Source organism: Punica granatum, chromosome 6 (assembly GCF_007655135.1).
Source record: "Punica granatum isolate Tunisia-2019 chromosome 6, ASM765513v2, whole genome shotgun sequence".
NCBI classification, from domain to species: Eukaryota; Viridiplantae; Streptophyta; class Magnoliopsida; order Myrtales; family Lythraceae; genus Punica; species Punica granatum.
In genome coordinates this window covers 15685663-15700179 of record NC_045132.1, presented here as the reverse complement: position 1 = coordinate 15700179, position 14517 = coordinate 15685663, and the positions used below count along the sequence as shown (strand labels likewise).

The following is a 14517-nucleotide window of genomic DNA, read 5'->3' as shown; positions in this document are numbered from 1 at the left end:
GTTCTTTAGGGACATCGCCTAGTTTTATGAAGCTGGAATTCCGATCTGTTCATTCTGGATTGGCTACGTGTGTTATGTAAGATCAGCATGAAAGGCATAGCCAAAAGCCTATTTGGCTTGAAGTATGAATTTTTGAAAACTGAAGTAGGAAGGTTTGTTTGGTATTCAACATATGGCAAACGCAGCCTCTACGTCACACATTAGAGTTTGGCCCAAAGAGATCTATCCTAGCCAACAAATTTGACGTTCCAAAGTGGAAACGGGACATCGCAATCACCCAGACGGACATAAAAGTGGGTCATTGGTGATCAATACATGCAAAAGCCACAAATAATTAATACAAATGTTTGCCCACCCTAAAGAAAAAACAAAAGCATTACTCTATCTTCTTTTGTCTGGTCTACTTTTCTCTTTTGAGTCAGGTTCTTAGGATATGAAATCGAATTTTTTAAATATCTCTCTTCCTCTTTTCTTTTTGGCATTAGGCGAACCGAATAGATTAGGTATAGGTCGGTAGGTGCATTCTCTCTCTCTCTCTTCTTTTTCAAATTTGAGGTTACACATCTATACATACAATAGGTAGATTCATTGTCTGATGTGCCAATTCCATTGCCCGCACATGCATGTGCACTTCCCTTTTGCACTCTTGGTTATAGTCCCTTGCCTTGACCCCGTTGATACTTGAAAGTTTAGTTGCACTTGCATGTAACTGAATACGTAAAATGGATTGCCCTTAACAATTATAAATCTTTATTACAGGATGCCCCGAGATATAAAATTCAAGACTGGGGATTTTTGAATGCAAATGACGAGGACAGGCTAATTCAAGGTGTTCTCCGGCAACTCTTGATCATTGGTATTAGGGTTACTGATAAGTTCAATGAATTGAGATTTCATGAAAAAAATAGTGGTCGAGTTCAAAAAGGCAATTAGGAGGGAAATAATATTATTTTACTGATTGGTTTTGGTTTTGAGGAGTGGGTTAAGAGAAGATTGAAGTCGAAGCCATATTGGATAATACACAATAGTTGGGGGACGAAATTGTGTTTTATATACTATCATTTCCCTTTCATTCCCATTGTTTACACCATTTCGTCTCCCAACTGTTGTGTATTATTCGGTATAGCTTCGGCTTCAATCTTCTCCCAACCCACTCCATCTTAAAACCAAAACCAACTAGTAAAACAATATGCTTCCCCTCCTAATTGCCTTTCCGAGCTCGACCACTATATATATCATGAAATCTTAATTCACTGAACTCATCAGTAACCCTAATACCAATGATTAAGGGTTACCGGAGAATACCTTGAATCAGCCCTTCGCCGTCATCTTCATCCAAAAATTCCCAACTTCGAATTTTACATCTCGGGGCATGCTGTAACAAAGATTTATAATTATCAAGGGTAATCCATTTTATGAATTCAGTCACATGTAAGTGCGGCTAGACTTTCAAGTATCAACGGGGTTAAGGCAAATGGACTATAACCAAGAGTGCAAAGGGGAAGTGTGCATGCAGGTGCAGGCAATGAAATTGACACAACAGACAATGAATCTATCTATTGTATATGTATAGATGTGCAACCTCAAATTTGAGAGAGAGAGAGAGAGAGAATGCACATACTGACCTACACCTAATATATCCTCTGCCCGCTGCAGGCTCACTCTTCTCTCTCCCGTTCCAATCCCCTTTTCTTCTCCGCAACCTTTCCCTTCCTTCAAGCAGCTTCTCCCTCTCCCTCTCCTAGTTTTTGTTCCGACATCCATCACTCTCTCAAGCAGTTGCTGCAGGTTCCTCTCCCTCTCTTTCTCTCCGTGTGTGCGAAATGATAATCTTTGATATTCTTCATGATTATGCAATATTATATATATACATATATATGTTTTTTGTTTTGCTTTTCAAACTATAATGGAGATGATATTGTTGTACAAAATGCCGATGACAGAAATGTGATTTCGTGAGAGTGATAACAGAGGTATTAGCCAAAATCCAGATTGTTCAATTAGGAATATATATAACTATAAAAAGTAGTACCAAAAGTCCAGAAACTATAGCATATACAATGCTCACATTCTCGTGAACGCCTTCTTATTCCCACTTTCACCTGATGACTCAGCTGCTAGGATCACTTTAAGCACATTGATTGAACCTCACTATCTTTGACAATGGCCTGCATTGGCCAGTATGATAGTTACATGGTCGTCCACTTCTTTGACACGGTAACATGGAGAGACGTGGGCAACAATACTGGAGTGTGTTTCTTCTCATACCTCTGGTACTTCGTCACGAAATGAAGGTAGTTTCGTTGGACGATGATGGTCTGCATCATTTTAGCATTGTAGCAAGTACCAGCAACCAACGATACAACCCCAAATGGAAACTCTAATGCCAATGAATGGGCACTTCTTGTCAATATAAGTACTTTCAATATCCTCTCTTAGGGTATTGAATCCCAACCCAAGCATACAATTTTAGCCCATTAATTAATACATACACTTTTATCTAGTATTAATTCGAATCAATTGAAAAAGAGATTACTTAAAAGAAGACCTTCGGTGTCATCTTATTATAAGATGGAATAATTTTAATGCTAATAATAATATAATCTTTTTACAGGTGCTTTGATTAATTTTACCAGGGAAGAAAGAATGTTGTCCATGTTTGCTAGAGGGATCCGACGCGTTCACGGGGAATGTGAGCACTGTATATGCTACAGTTTCTGGACTTTTGGTGCTACTTTTTATAGTTATATATTCCTAGTTGAACAATTTGGATTTTGGTTAATACCTCTGTTATCACTCTCACGAAATCACATTTATGTCATCGACATTTTGTACAACAATATCATCTCCATTATAGTTTGAAAAGCAAAACAAAAAACATATGTATGTGTATGTATATATATAATCTTGCATAATCATGAAGAATATCGAAGATTATCATTTCGCTCACACGGAGACGAACCTGCAACAGCTGCTTGAGAGAGTGGTGGATGCCGGAACAAAAATTGAGGAGGGAAGGGGAAAGAGGGAGAGAGAGAGATTACTGCAGTTGCTTGAAGGAAGGGAAAGGTTGCATAGAAGAAAAGGGGATTGGAACGGCAATGAAAGGTAAGGCCCTCGCTCATCTAAATAGGCATGTTATAGTCCCAATAAAGTTGCGTAAAATTATTTAACTCTATGATAAACGCTATAAAAAATACGGGCCAAGGAATCAAGATAGATTTGGCTTTCCGCCTGTATTTTTTATAGCATTTATCAAAATTTGAGGTTGATAGCGTAAAATGGATTGCCCTTGATAATTATAAATCTTCGTTACAGGATGCCCCAAGGTATAAAATTCGGGGCTGAGAATTTTTCGATGGAGATGACGAAGAGGGGCTGATTCAAGGTGTTCTCCAGCACCCTTGATCATTGGTACTAGGATTATTGATAAGTTCAACGAATTGAGATTTCATGACATATATAGTGGTCGAGCTCGGAAAAGCGATTGGGAAGGGAAGCATATTGTTTTACTGGTTGGTTTTAGTTCTGATATGGAGTGGGTTGGGAGAAGATTGAAGTCGAAGTCATACTGGATAATACACAACAGTTGATGGACGAAATGGTGTGAACAAGAGGAGTGAAAGGCAAAGATAATACACAACAAATTGCATAATCATAAATGCTAAAAAGCTCAACCACAGGTATAATCAATATAACAATGAAGAGATGTGAAAGGCAAGACCCTCGCTTATCTAGCTAGACATATTATAGTCCAAGTAAAGTTACGTAAAATTGTTTAACTCTATGATAAACGCTATCAAAAATACGGGCCGGAGGAATCAAGATAGATCTAGCTTTTTGCCCGTATTTTTTATAGCATTTATCAAAATTTGGGGTTGATAGCATTTGATAGCGTAAAATGGATTGCTCTTGACAATTATAAATCTTTGTTGCATGATGCCCCGAGATATAAAATTCAGCGTTGGGAATTTTTGGATGGAGATGACGAAGAGGGGCTGATTCAAGGTGTTCTCCGGCAAACCTTAATCATTGGTATTAGGGTTACTAATGCGTTCTACGAATTGAGACTTCATAATATATATAGTGGTGGAGCTCAGAAAGGCGATTGAGAGGGGAAATATATTGTTTTACTGGTTGGTTTTGGTTCTGAGATGGAGTGGGTTAGGGGAAGATCGAAGTCGAAGCCATACTGGATAATACAAAACAATTGGGGGACAAAATGGTGTGAACATGGGGAATGAAAAGGGAATGAAAGACAAATATAATACACAATAGATTGCAAAACTATATATGCTAAAAAGCACAACCACCAGTAATCAAGATGATAATGAAGGAGCATGAAAGGCAAGGCCCTCGCAAATCTAACTAGACATATTATAGTCCAAGTAAAGTTGCTTAAAATTGTTTAACTTTATGATAAACGCTAACAAAAATACAGGCTGAGGAATCATGATAGATCTAGCTTTCCGCTCGTATTTTTGATAGCGTTTATCAAAATTTGGGGTTGACAGTGTTTGATAGCGTAAAATGGATTGCTCTTGACAATTATAAATCTTCGTTACAGGATGCCCCGAGATATTAAATTCAGAATTGGGAAGTTTTGGATAGAGATGACGAAGAGGGGCTAATCGAAGGTGTTCTCCGGCAACCCTTGATCATTGGCATTACGATTAGTGATAAGTTTAACGAATTGAGATTTCTTGAATTATATAGTGGTTGAACTCAGAAAGGTTACAGGATGCCCCGAGATATTAAATTCGGAATTGGGAAGTTTTGGATAGAGATGACGAAGAGGGGCTAATCGAAGGTGTTCTCCGGCAACCCTTGATCATTGGCATTACGATTAGTGATAAGTTTAACGACTTGAGATTTCTTGAATTATATAGTGGTTGAACTCAGAAAGGTGATTGGAAGGGGAAGCATATTGTTTTACTGGTTGGTTTTGGTTCTGAGATGGAGTGTGTTAGAAGAAGATTGAAGTCGAAGCCATATTGGATAATACACAACAGTTGGTGGACGAAATGATGTGAACAAGGGGAATGAAAAGGGAATGAAAGGCAAAGATAATACACAACAAATTGTATAACTATATATGCTAAAAAGCACAAGCATCAGTATAATCAAGATGACAATGAAGGGGCATGAAAGGCAAGGCCTCGCTCATCGCTCATCTAACTAGATATATTGTAGTCCAAGTAAAGCTACGTAAAATTATTTAACTCTATAATAAACGTTATCAAAAGTACGAGCCGAAGGAATCAAGATAGATCTAGCTTTCCACCCGTATTTTAGATAGCGTTTATCAAAATTCGAGATTGACAGTGTTTGATATCGTAAAATGGATTACCCTTGACAATTATAAATCTTCGTTACATGATGCCCCGAGATAAAAAAATTTGGTGTTGAAAATTTTTGGATGGAGATGACGAAGAGGGCTGATTCAAATTGTTCTCCGGCAACCCTTGATCATTAGTATTAGGGTTGCTGATGAGTTCAATGAATTGAAATTTCATGACATATATAGTGGTCGAACTCAAAAAGGCAATTGGGAGGGGAAGCATATTGTTTTATTGGTTGGTTTTGGTTTCTGAAATGAAGTGGGTTGGGAGAAGATTGAAGCCGAAGCCATACTAGATAATACACATTAGTTGGGGGACGAAATGGTGCGAACAAGGGGAATGAAAAGGAAATGAATGGCAAAGATGATACACAACAGATTGCAGAACTATATAAGCTAAAAAGCACAATCACCAGTATAATCAAGATAACAATGAAGAGGCGTGAAAGGTAAGGACCTCGCTCATCTAACTAGATATATTATAGTCCAAATAAAGTTGTGTAAAATTATTTAACTCTGTGATAAACGTTCTCAAAAATACGGGCCGGAGGAATCAAGATAGATTTAGCTTTCTGCCCGTATTTTTGATAGCATTTATCATAATTCGGGGTTGATAGCGTTTGATTGCGTAAAATGGATAACTCTTGACAATTAAAAATCTCCATTACAGGATGTCCCGAGATATAAAATTCAGGTTTGGGAATTTTTGGATGGAGATGACGAGGAGGGGCTGATTCAAGGTGTTCTCCGACAACCCTTGATCACTAGTATTAGGGTTACTGATGTGTTTAATGAAGTGAGATTTCATGACATATATAATGGTCGAACTCGGAAAGGCGATTAGGAGGGAAAACATATTGTTTTACTGGTTGGTTTTAGTTATGAGATGGAGTGAGTTGGGAGAAGATTGAAACCGAAGCCATATGGGATAATACATAATAGTTGGGGGACGAAATGGTGTGAACAAGGGGAATGAAAGGCAAAGAAAATACACAACAGATTGCATAACTATATATGCTAAAAAACACGACCATCAGTATAATCAAGATAACAATGAAGAGGCATGAAAAGCAAGTCCCTCACTTATCTAAGTAGACATATTATAGTCCAAGTAAAGTTAGCGTAAAATTATTTAACTTTGTGATAAAAGCTATCAAAAATACAAGCTGGAGGAATCAAGATAGATCTAGTATTCCGCCCGTATTTTTTTTATAGTATTTATTAAAATTTGGGATTGATAGCGTTTGATTGCATAAAATGGATAACCCTTTACAATTATAAATCTCCGTTACAGGATGTCTTGGGATATAAAATTCGAGGTTAGGAATTTTTTTTCCTTTCAATTGCTTTATGCAGCATCTTTATGAATCATTTGAGGAAGAACATGGATATTTTCAGTTTACGACAGCAATTACGTCAAATGACATAGAGGAAATCCAAACATATTTCTCGAAGCTGCTGTAAATGCGAGATAGGAACTATGTTCATTTACCTCTTCCGAAAGTGGGGTCAGCACCCTCTTCTGGAATGGCCAAAGTCCTGGAGTGGCTGCTCGCTGAAATCCACGAGTGGCTGCACGCCCGATCCTAGCAAATATCGATAGCATTCTTTCTTCCCCAATAAAATTAATCAAAGCACTTGTAAAAAAAGATTATATTATTAATACAGTGTTAAAATGATGCGGACCATCATTGTCTGACTAAAAACTACCAACCCCCGGATATCCATTTGCTATGGTCGGTTGTTAGCAGCAAGGCAAGAAGCACATAAGCCAGGAAAGAGCCTTTAGATGTACATGGAGGATATGTAACTGCTGGCACATATACATTGAGGGAAAAGGGAGTGGATGCGAGCTTTAATTGAAGTAAGAACCTCTTTCTTTATATTTAGTGAAAACTTTGACCAGGTCGAATAGGTCTTATCATAGCTTGATCGCTCAACGCTAACACAAAGAGGGCATTTGAATCGAGTCAACCATATGATAGTGAAGTTCCTTGCGAGAGGGATTAACCTGGTTGACCTATTATTGCCCCTTTCCCAGAACTTGACTCCAGAGAACGAAAACTACATCCAATCTCTATGTCACGATAGAAGAAAATCTACCGCTTTGCCGAAATGTTCCCACAACAATCCAAAAGACTACCAAACACCTCAGCACGAGCGACAAGGAAAGCATTACAACCATATCCCATGCTCTTTTCACGGATGACTTTATGGTTTTTCTTGGACCTGACATCGTCTCTGTGACCACTCTCAAAAGCATTTTCAATAAGCGAGAAAACTACAGGGTGCGCTAGCCAAGGATATACATGAAGGATCTGTAACTGCTGGCACATATATATTGAGGGAAAAGGGAGTGGGGGCGAGCTTTAATTGAAGTAGGAACCTCTTTCTTTATATTTAGTGAAAACTTTGACTAGGTCGAATGGGTCTTATCATAGCTTGATCGCTCAACGCTAACACAAAGAGGGCATTCAAGACGAGTCAACCATACGATAGTGAAGTTCATTGCGAGAGGGATTAACCTGGTTGACCTATTATTGCCCCTTTCCCAGAATTTGGCTCCGAGAACGAAAACTACATCCAGTCTCTATGTTACGATAGAAGAAAATCTACCGCTCTGCCGAAATGTTCCCACAGCAATCCAAAAGACTACCAAACACCTCAACACGAACGACAAGGAAGGCACTACAACCATATCTCATGCTCTTTTCACGGATGACTTTATGGTTTTTCCTAGACCTGACATCTTCTTCGTGACCACTTTCAAAAGCATTTTCATTCAGCGAGAAAACTACAGGGCGCGCTAGCCAATGATGTACATGGAGGATCTGTAACTGTTGGCACATAATCATCCCGAAACCCAATGATTTGAGAATTTAGGAACTGAATTTTTTCTGAAACATAATAATTCAATTATTTTTCGGTTTAAAATAGTATGGTTATTGGGACGGTTCGATTATGTGTAAATTTTGCACAGCCCTGAGAAGTATAGATATTAAGCTTTACACATCAATCGCCTCTTTCTAGACACACCTTTTTATCAATTAAATATCTCTTTTGAAACATAATAATTGAAAATGATCCACACTTATTCTATATTTAGATATAGAAGTTTAAATAAAATATAGAATTAGTATGTATATATAGAGTGTCTCATGTGGTCGTAAAAGATATGCACTTATTCTATATATACATACTATATTCTATATTTTATTTAAACTTCTATATCTATATTACAATATTTTGGAGAAAATTATAGCTCGGGTACATTATACCAATTTTTCCCATAAAAAAAATAATTCGATTAGTTAACAATCATGAGATTAAATAAATGTTAAGGATAATTTGGTAATTTTAATTATTCCTAGATAATCCTACCTAAAAATGATATGGAGAGAAAGAATCAATTATTCTTTCAATTAGCAACAATTATGATATCTGCCCATGTGATTAGAACCCCATATACGAATATGGGGCATTCTAAGTGGCATCTCTCTCTTCTCACGTTTGTTAAACTTCTACACTCCCTTTTTTCTCTTTTCCATCTTACAATTTGTTGTATTTATTTTTAATTAATTTCATCAGTTAATTATTGTAAACAATCTTCATACATATTAAAAAAAGGGTAAAAATAATGATCCTTCGAGATTTTGAAAGTATTAGAAAAATGGTACAACAATCTATTGGGAGCACAATGTAGCGTCTTTTGCTAAATATAAAAGTGTAAAATTTTCTCCACATTTCACGTTTTGAAACTTCATAATAGCCCTATATATATTGCACTATTTACGATTTCTTTAAAAAAAAAAAAGACGGTGCTTTCTTATTCCCAAAAAGAAAAAAAAAAGAAAAAGAAATACATTGACAGGGAAGAGATGTAGCAATGTCCATATACCGGAGACAAAGAGACAACTTTTTGGACCATGGAACGTATTTCATTGAGCCCCCACCCACGAATAATGATAATCAAACATTAGTGCCACTGCTTTCATCCGTTTCCCCATAGCTGTCGTACTTCAGTCACATATTTTACCAAGAGTTTGATTGCCATGTCATTAAAATACTTCTCTTCACAATAACCAGGACTTACTTATTTTTAGAAAATTGATTCTCCATTTTATCTTTAATTTTCTACTCCATTTCTAAATCTATATCTCTATAGAAAAATATAAAATATGTTTAAATATATTAAGTTAGAAAATTCTTTACTCTAAGAAAAATTGAGAAATATTCTTAACAACTACAAACTTACACATAATAAGTTTTTTACCTACATCATGTAAATAAAAATACAGCTCAATTTTTTATGTAACCATATAACTCAATTTTATCAAGCGTCATACATGTATGATAAGTTGCTCTTATAGTTAGTAATATATAGATGCGCCTTAACCATGATAAAAAACAATAAAATCTTCAAGCAAGTCTGATTTTTATGAACTAATAAAAAATAAAGTTAAATTAAAAAAGACTCGGGAAAAAAGAAAAAAAAATTAGAGTAAAATATATGATGAGATAATCATTCAAGGAGGCTTTGAATTCAATTTATAAATAGAAAAGTAAATAAAAAAAGAAATCATAAATTGAAAGGTAAAAATGGAAATAGTTAGCTAATGAAAAAGTCAAAAACAAGAGAAAACGCGTTTGTAATTCCTATATAAACTTGAATAGTGGAGAAGAATATTTTCCTAGAATTTTCTTTTCAATTTTATATAAGTAAGCATGTTGTTTACACTTTTCAAAATTTCAAAAGATTTTCTAGGAAAAATGAAGAATCCTCTAGAAGTAAACATGCCAAGACGTTTAGAAGAGTTGTGAATTATCTTTTTCAAATATCTCTCACTTATTTAGTCCAAAAATTCACTCTTGATCTGACGCAATGTGATGTCATTATGAGGATAAAATAGAGCTGTTCTTCTCATCTATTGTATTCTATTATTTTCTCCAATTTATCCTTTCTTACACTTCTTGTAGTTTTTCTCTTACTACTTATAGAGTCGTTATAAATATGTACATCACATGTTGGACATCATATGCTTGATATATGCCCATCGATGGCTGTAATAATTTACACAGCTAGGCTAACCGCATGGTATCTATGAAGGGAAGAAGATAAGCGAGAAAAAACTAATGCGGCGGCTTGCCATAAATAAGAACTTTTGAAACTAATTTCGGGCAAAGAAATAAAAAATAATATATATACATACATATATATATATATATATATATAATTGGATTAAAAATCAATTGATGGTCAACAAATTTGGCTATATGTTCGTTTTTCTCTTTCGATATATTCGTTTTGTAACGACATGAATTATTAAGGTCTAGAGTTGAAAATAAGTATTTAAATTATCTTTGGAAGTCTCTGAAGTTAAAATACATTTTACGTAACATGATTAATTATAGCTGAAGGTTCAGATTTGCCTAAAGAACATCCACCTGTTTTTTCCAAACCAGATTCTTTTAATTTTGTACTTAATGAACTTTATTACTTGCATAAATACTTCAGCGTAAGCAATCCATTATTCTCCTTTGAAGGCTTATATATATGAGTATTGGTTTCTATAGACGAGTGTTGCATCTAAGTATTATTAGAACTAGAGTCGTTCTCTGCATTAGACGGCGTCATTTGTTCATATGACTCACGTAGATTCTTTTCTTTAAAGATTAAAATTGGTATTGTAGGGGACCAATTTTTGGATCTGATTTGATTGGGCCCATGAACCTCGTCGCTGGTCCAGTGAAGCCCACTGAAGTGTAGCGGTCTTGTCCATTATGGTGCGGCTCAAACTTCCTATTTCGCGGATTGCTTAGGGACCAAGCATGATCGGGTAATTTTTCCTAATTTATCGACCATTGAAGATGGAGGGAATATTTGGGTAATCTACTAAACTGTTAACATGATCTATCCCTAACTCTCTCTATATATATGAGGTACATGCTATCAATTATTCATCTACGACACCTCACCTACTTTTTCCTCGCACATAAAGCGCAAATTGGGGAAGAACCCCTTTTGCATGTGAATCGTTCGTGACGAAGACTTAATTTTCCGGGTCCTAACTGGTATCACCTATAAAAAGATATCAAACACAAGACGAAGAGACGAGAAGGAGAAGGAGAAGGAGGAGATAAGTTGGAAATAAATTTAGGAAATAATGGACAGTTTATTGATGATTATTTTATGAAACTTATAAAATATTATTCTTTATCTAATGATTATTATAATTTTGGAGTGCGTGAGCTATGGTCATTTTATGAAGTCAATGTGAGATATGGGCATTTTATGAAGCCAAAAGAGAGATGAAAAGGTTTTCGGTCTTCAATGGTACTTGAGGATACTCGCGCTACGCATAAAAGATGTACATAAAAATAACTACCAAATCAAACAATTTTCAAATGACTCTAGATTTGTTTGAAAGAACAAAATAATTCTTATACCATGAAAGAGGTAAATGTTCATACCTTTATTAATATTCAATAAAAAACTCTGACGTTGATGAAGCGTTCGAATAAGGGGAAAGGAAACAGAGTTGAGAGAAAATAGGGATGTGAAAGAGCCCCTAAAGGGAGAGAAGAGTTGGTGAATCGTTTATATTAGATTATAACTGCCTGCTATCATCATCGTTTCAATAATGTATTTAAGAATATTATATCTTTTCGTGTATCATGAAACTTTTACTTTTATATATTTTACTTTAATATGATTATCATGACAAAACATCATATCAGTTAGAGGTTTCGTGAAGATAAATAAAAAGTGATAGAATCATTTAAATATTTTAAATTAATCTGGTAAAATAATTGAGCAAACCCAAATTCTACAGTACGGATTTTTAAAAGTTTTATACTGTGTGGAAGCTTTTTGCGCCTTTAGATCTCTCTTAATTTAATCTCGATTGTTCATTTTTTTAAGTTTTAAAATTTCAAAAACACTCCTGAAGAAAATCACGATCTTATCCTTCAATCATATAAAATGTGATTTTAGCCTACTCGTGTTTACGTCGAGTTTTTCTAATAAAAGCTATTAAAATTTTTTAAAAAAGAAAAATCCCTCGATTTCGAACATGGTGGCCTGATTGCGGCCACCACCCCCAATAGAGGTCATTGGCCACCTCTTCATCCCTATAGTTGCAAAATAGCTAAGGCAAAATCGATATCAAGCCATAAGACATCGTAAGGGATGTCATTGGTCATCAAACTTTGAGTCTACATCCTCTACATCCTCTACATCCTCTTCATCCCTATACTTCCACCTACATTGGTGGCAGGCTGCGGCAAATAGCTGAGGCATTGCAAGGTTACCAGTTATGCTTGTATACTGCCTCACGGCATCCTTGGGCCCAGGGCCCACGAAGAACGTGTCCACAATCCCCGCCTCGCTCATTCAAAATGCATCGATCCGATTCTCTGATGATGGGAGTGAAATGCCTGAATTTGCATCCTAACCCTCACCAAGAACATCTATCTACATCTCGGCTGCATTCAACCAAAAGAACCCATAAGTCCGTCTCCATTTTTAATGGGAAAGCATGGAGGGAATAGACACGTAACCAGAAATCCCAAAAGGCGAGTCATGTATGTACGTACGTCCAAATTGAACAGTCTGTACGGTTCAGAGTGGTCAATACTGGGGCCACGGGTCGGCTTAAGAGCGAGGCTAACATGTTTAAGTATCCCATAAACAAAGTTAGCTGCATAGAAGAAAATATCGAAGCTAATGGATTGAGGGCTATAGGGCCTTGTATCAGTGTGCCCTCTGAAGCTCTGTTCCCAATTCCCATTTCTTTGTTTGCTCTCAGCTGCTCAAAATCAACAACCAATGAGAGTTCATGGATAGTACCTTATCGCCGCTAGAATTCTCAAGTGCATAGACCTCGAAAAAATCATGCCTAAGCACTGTATCATACCAGTCACTCAAGTACACAATTGAGGACAACTTCGAGTAGTCCGATTGTAGCCACCACTTCCTCATCGGTCCACGTGCAAAGGCTAATTTGTAATATAAGGTTTATTGGGAGGAAAAGAGAAAAATAAAGACGATTGATACTTATAAAAAATAATATAAAATGGACGGTTCATATTATATAAGGGGATTTAAGGGCTTATATTGTTGTTGTATAGTGTGGAAAATCTAAGTCTCTGTTTGGTTTTTGAGTAAAATATCTTCATCAATCCAACTCAACTTTGACCTTCATAAATTCAACAACACAATAATTATTTTTTTAATCTTTTTACTTTAATAATAAATTTCCTCATATTCTTTTTTAAACTATTTTTATAATTAATTTTTTAATAATTAATTTTCTATTTACTTTCACATCTATATATACATTATAATTTTAATAATAAATTTATCATATATTTTCACATCTATATATACATATATATATATATTCTTACTCATCAATATATTTGTCAGTACTTCAATCATTGTACAATATCAAGTTGAGATAAATCATTATTCAATTCGAAAATCAAATGCAAGCTAAAAATCTGCCCTGTAGAAGCAATCGCAAATCCAAATTCATAATACAAAAAAACTGAAATATATCTATGCAGTCTTCGTAATTGATAATCTTTTATAGCAAATGAATTCAAAAAAAGAAGAAGAACGATTTAAATAAAAGTTTAAGATAAGAGAAGGTCGTAGAAAGATAAGAGATGAATTTTGATAGTCTTAACTGAGAAGGTGTTAAAAAAATATAAAAAAGTACTAAAGAAAAGGAAAAGAAAAAGATGTAAAATATAAATAAAACCATCAAAAGGTTAAAATGAAACAGGGGGTGAAGTTTGTTTTTGAATCATAAATTTGAGTAAATATTTGGTAAGTTTTACTCAGTCATTTGATTGTGTAACACCTAAATATAATACTTAAAAATGAAAAATTGATCCCATAACGTGTTCACAGATTCCATTATAAGTATTTTAATTTGTTGTTACTCATTCATTTTGAATAAGTAATATTCAATCAATATAATTTTTTATTTTCAGAAATCTGGGTTCAAAAGTATTGTGACTTTCCACCTGTGCAAATCATGCTCATATGGCACATGATTTGAAAAAGTATACACTCGTCTATTCACGTGCCGTATCTACTTGGGTATAATAAAAGTAAAATCTAATGCCCTCGTAAATTAATTTAAAAGTCTTAAGTTCGATAACTAGTA

The 14517-nt window shown here is 35.2% G+C and overlaps 1 long non-coding RNA gene across 1 annotated transcript; it reads left to right on the top strand.

The window, feature by feature from the left end:
* The first annotated feature begins 1609 nt into the window (after positions 1 to 1609).
* Positions 1610 to 3887, top strand: LOC116211983. The gene is made up of 4 exons (XR_004157793.1): positions 1610 to 1788; positions 2615 to 2692; positions 2972 to 3108; positions 3319 to 3887. It is a non-coding gene; the product is annotated as an uncharacterized LOC116211983 (long non-coding RNA).
* The last annotated feature ends 10630 nt before the right edge of the window (positions 3888 to 14517 follow it).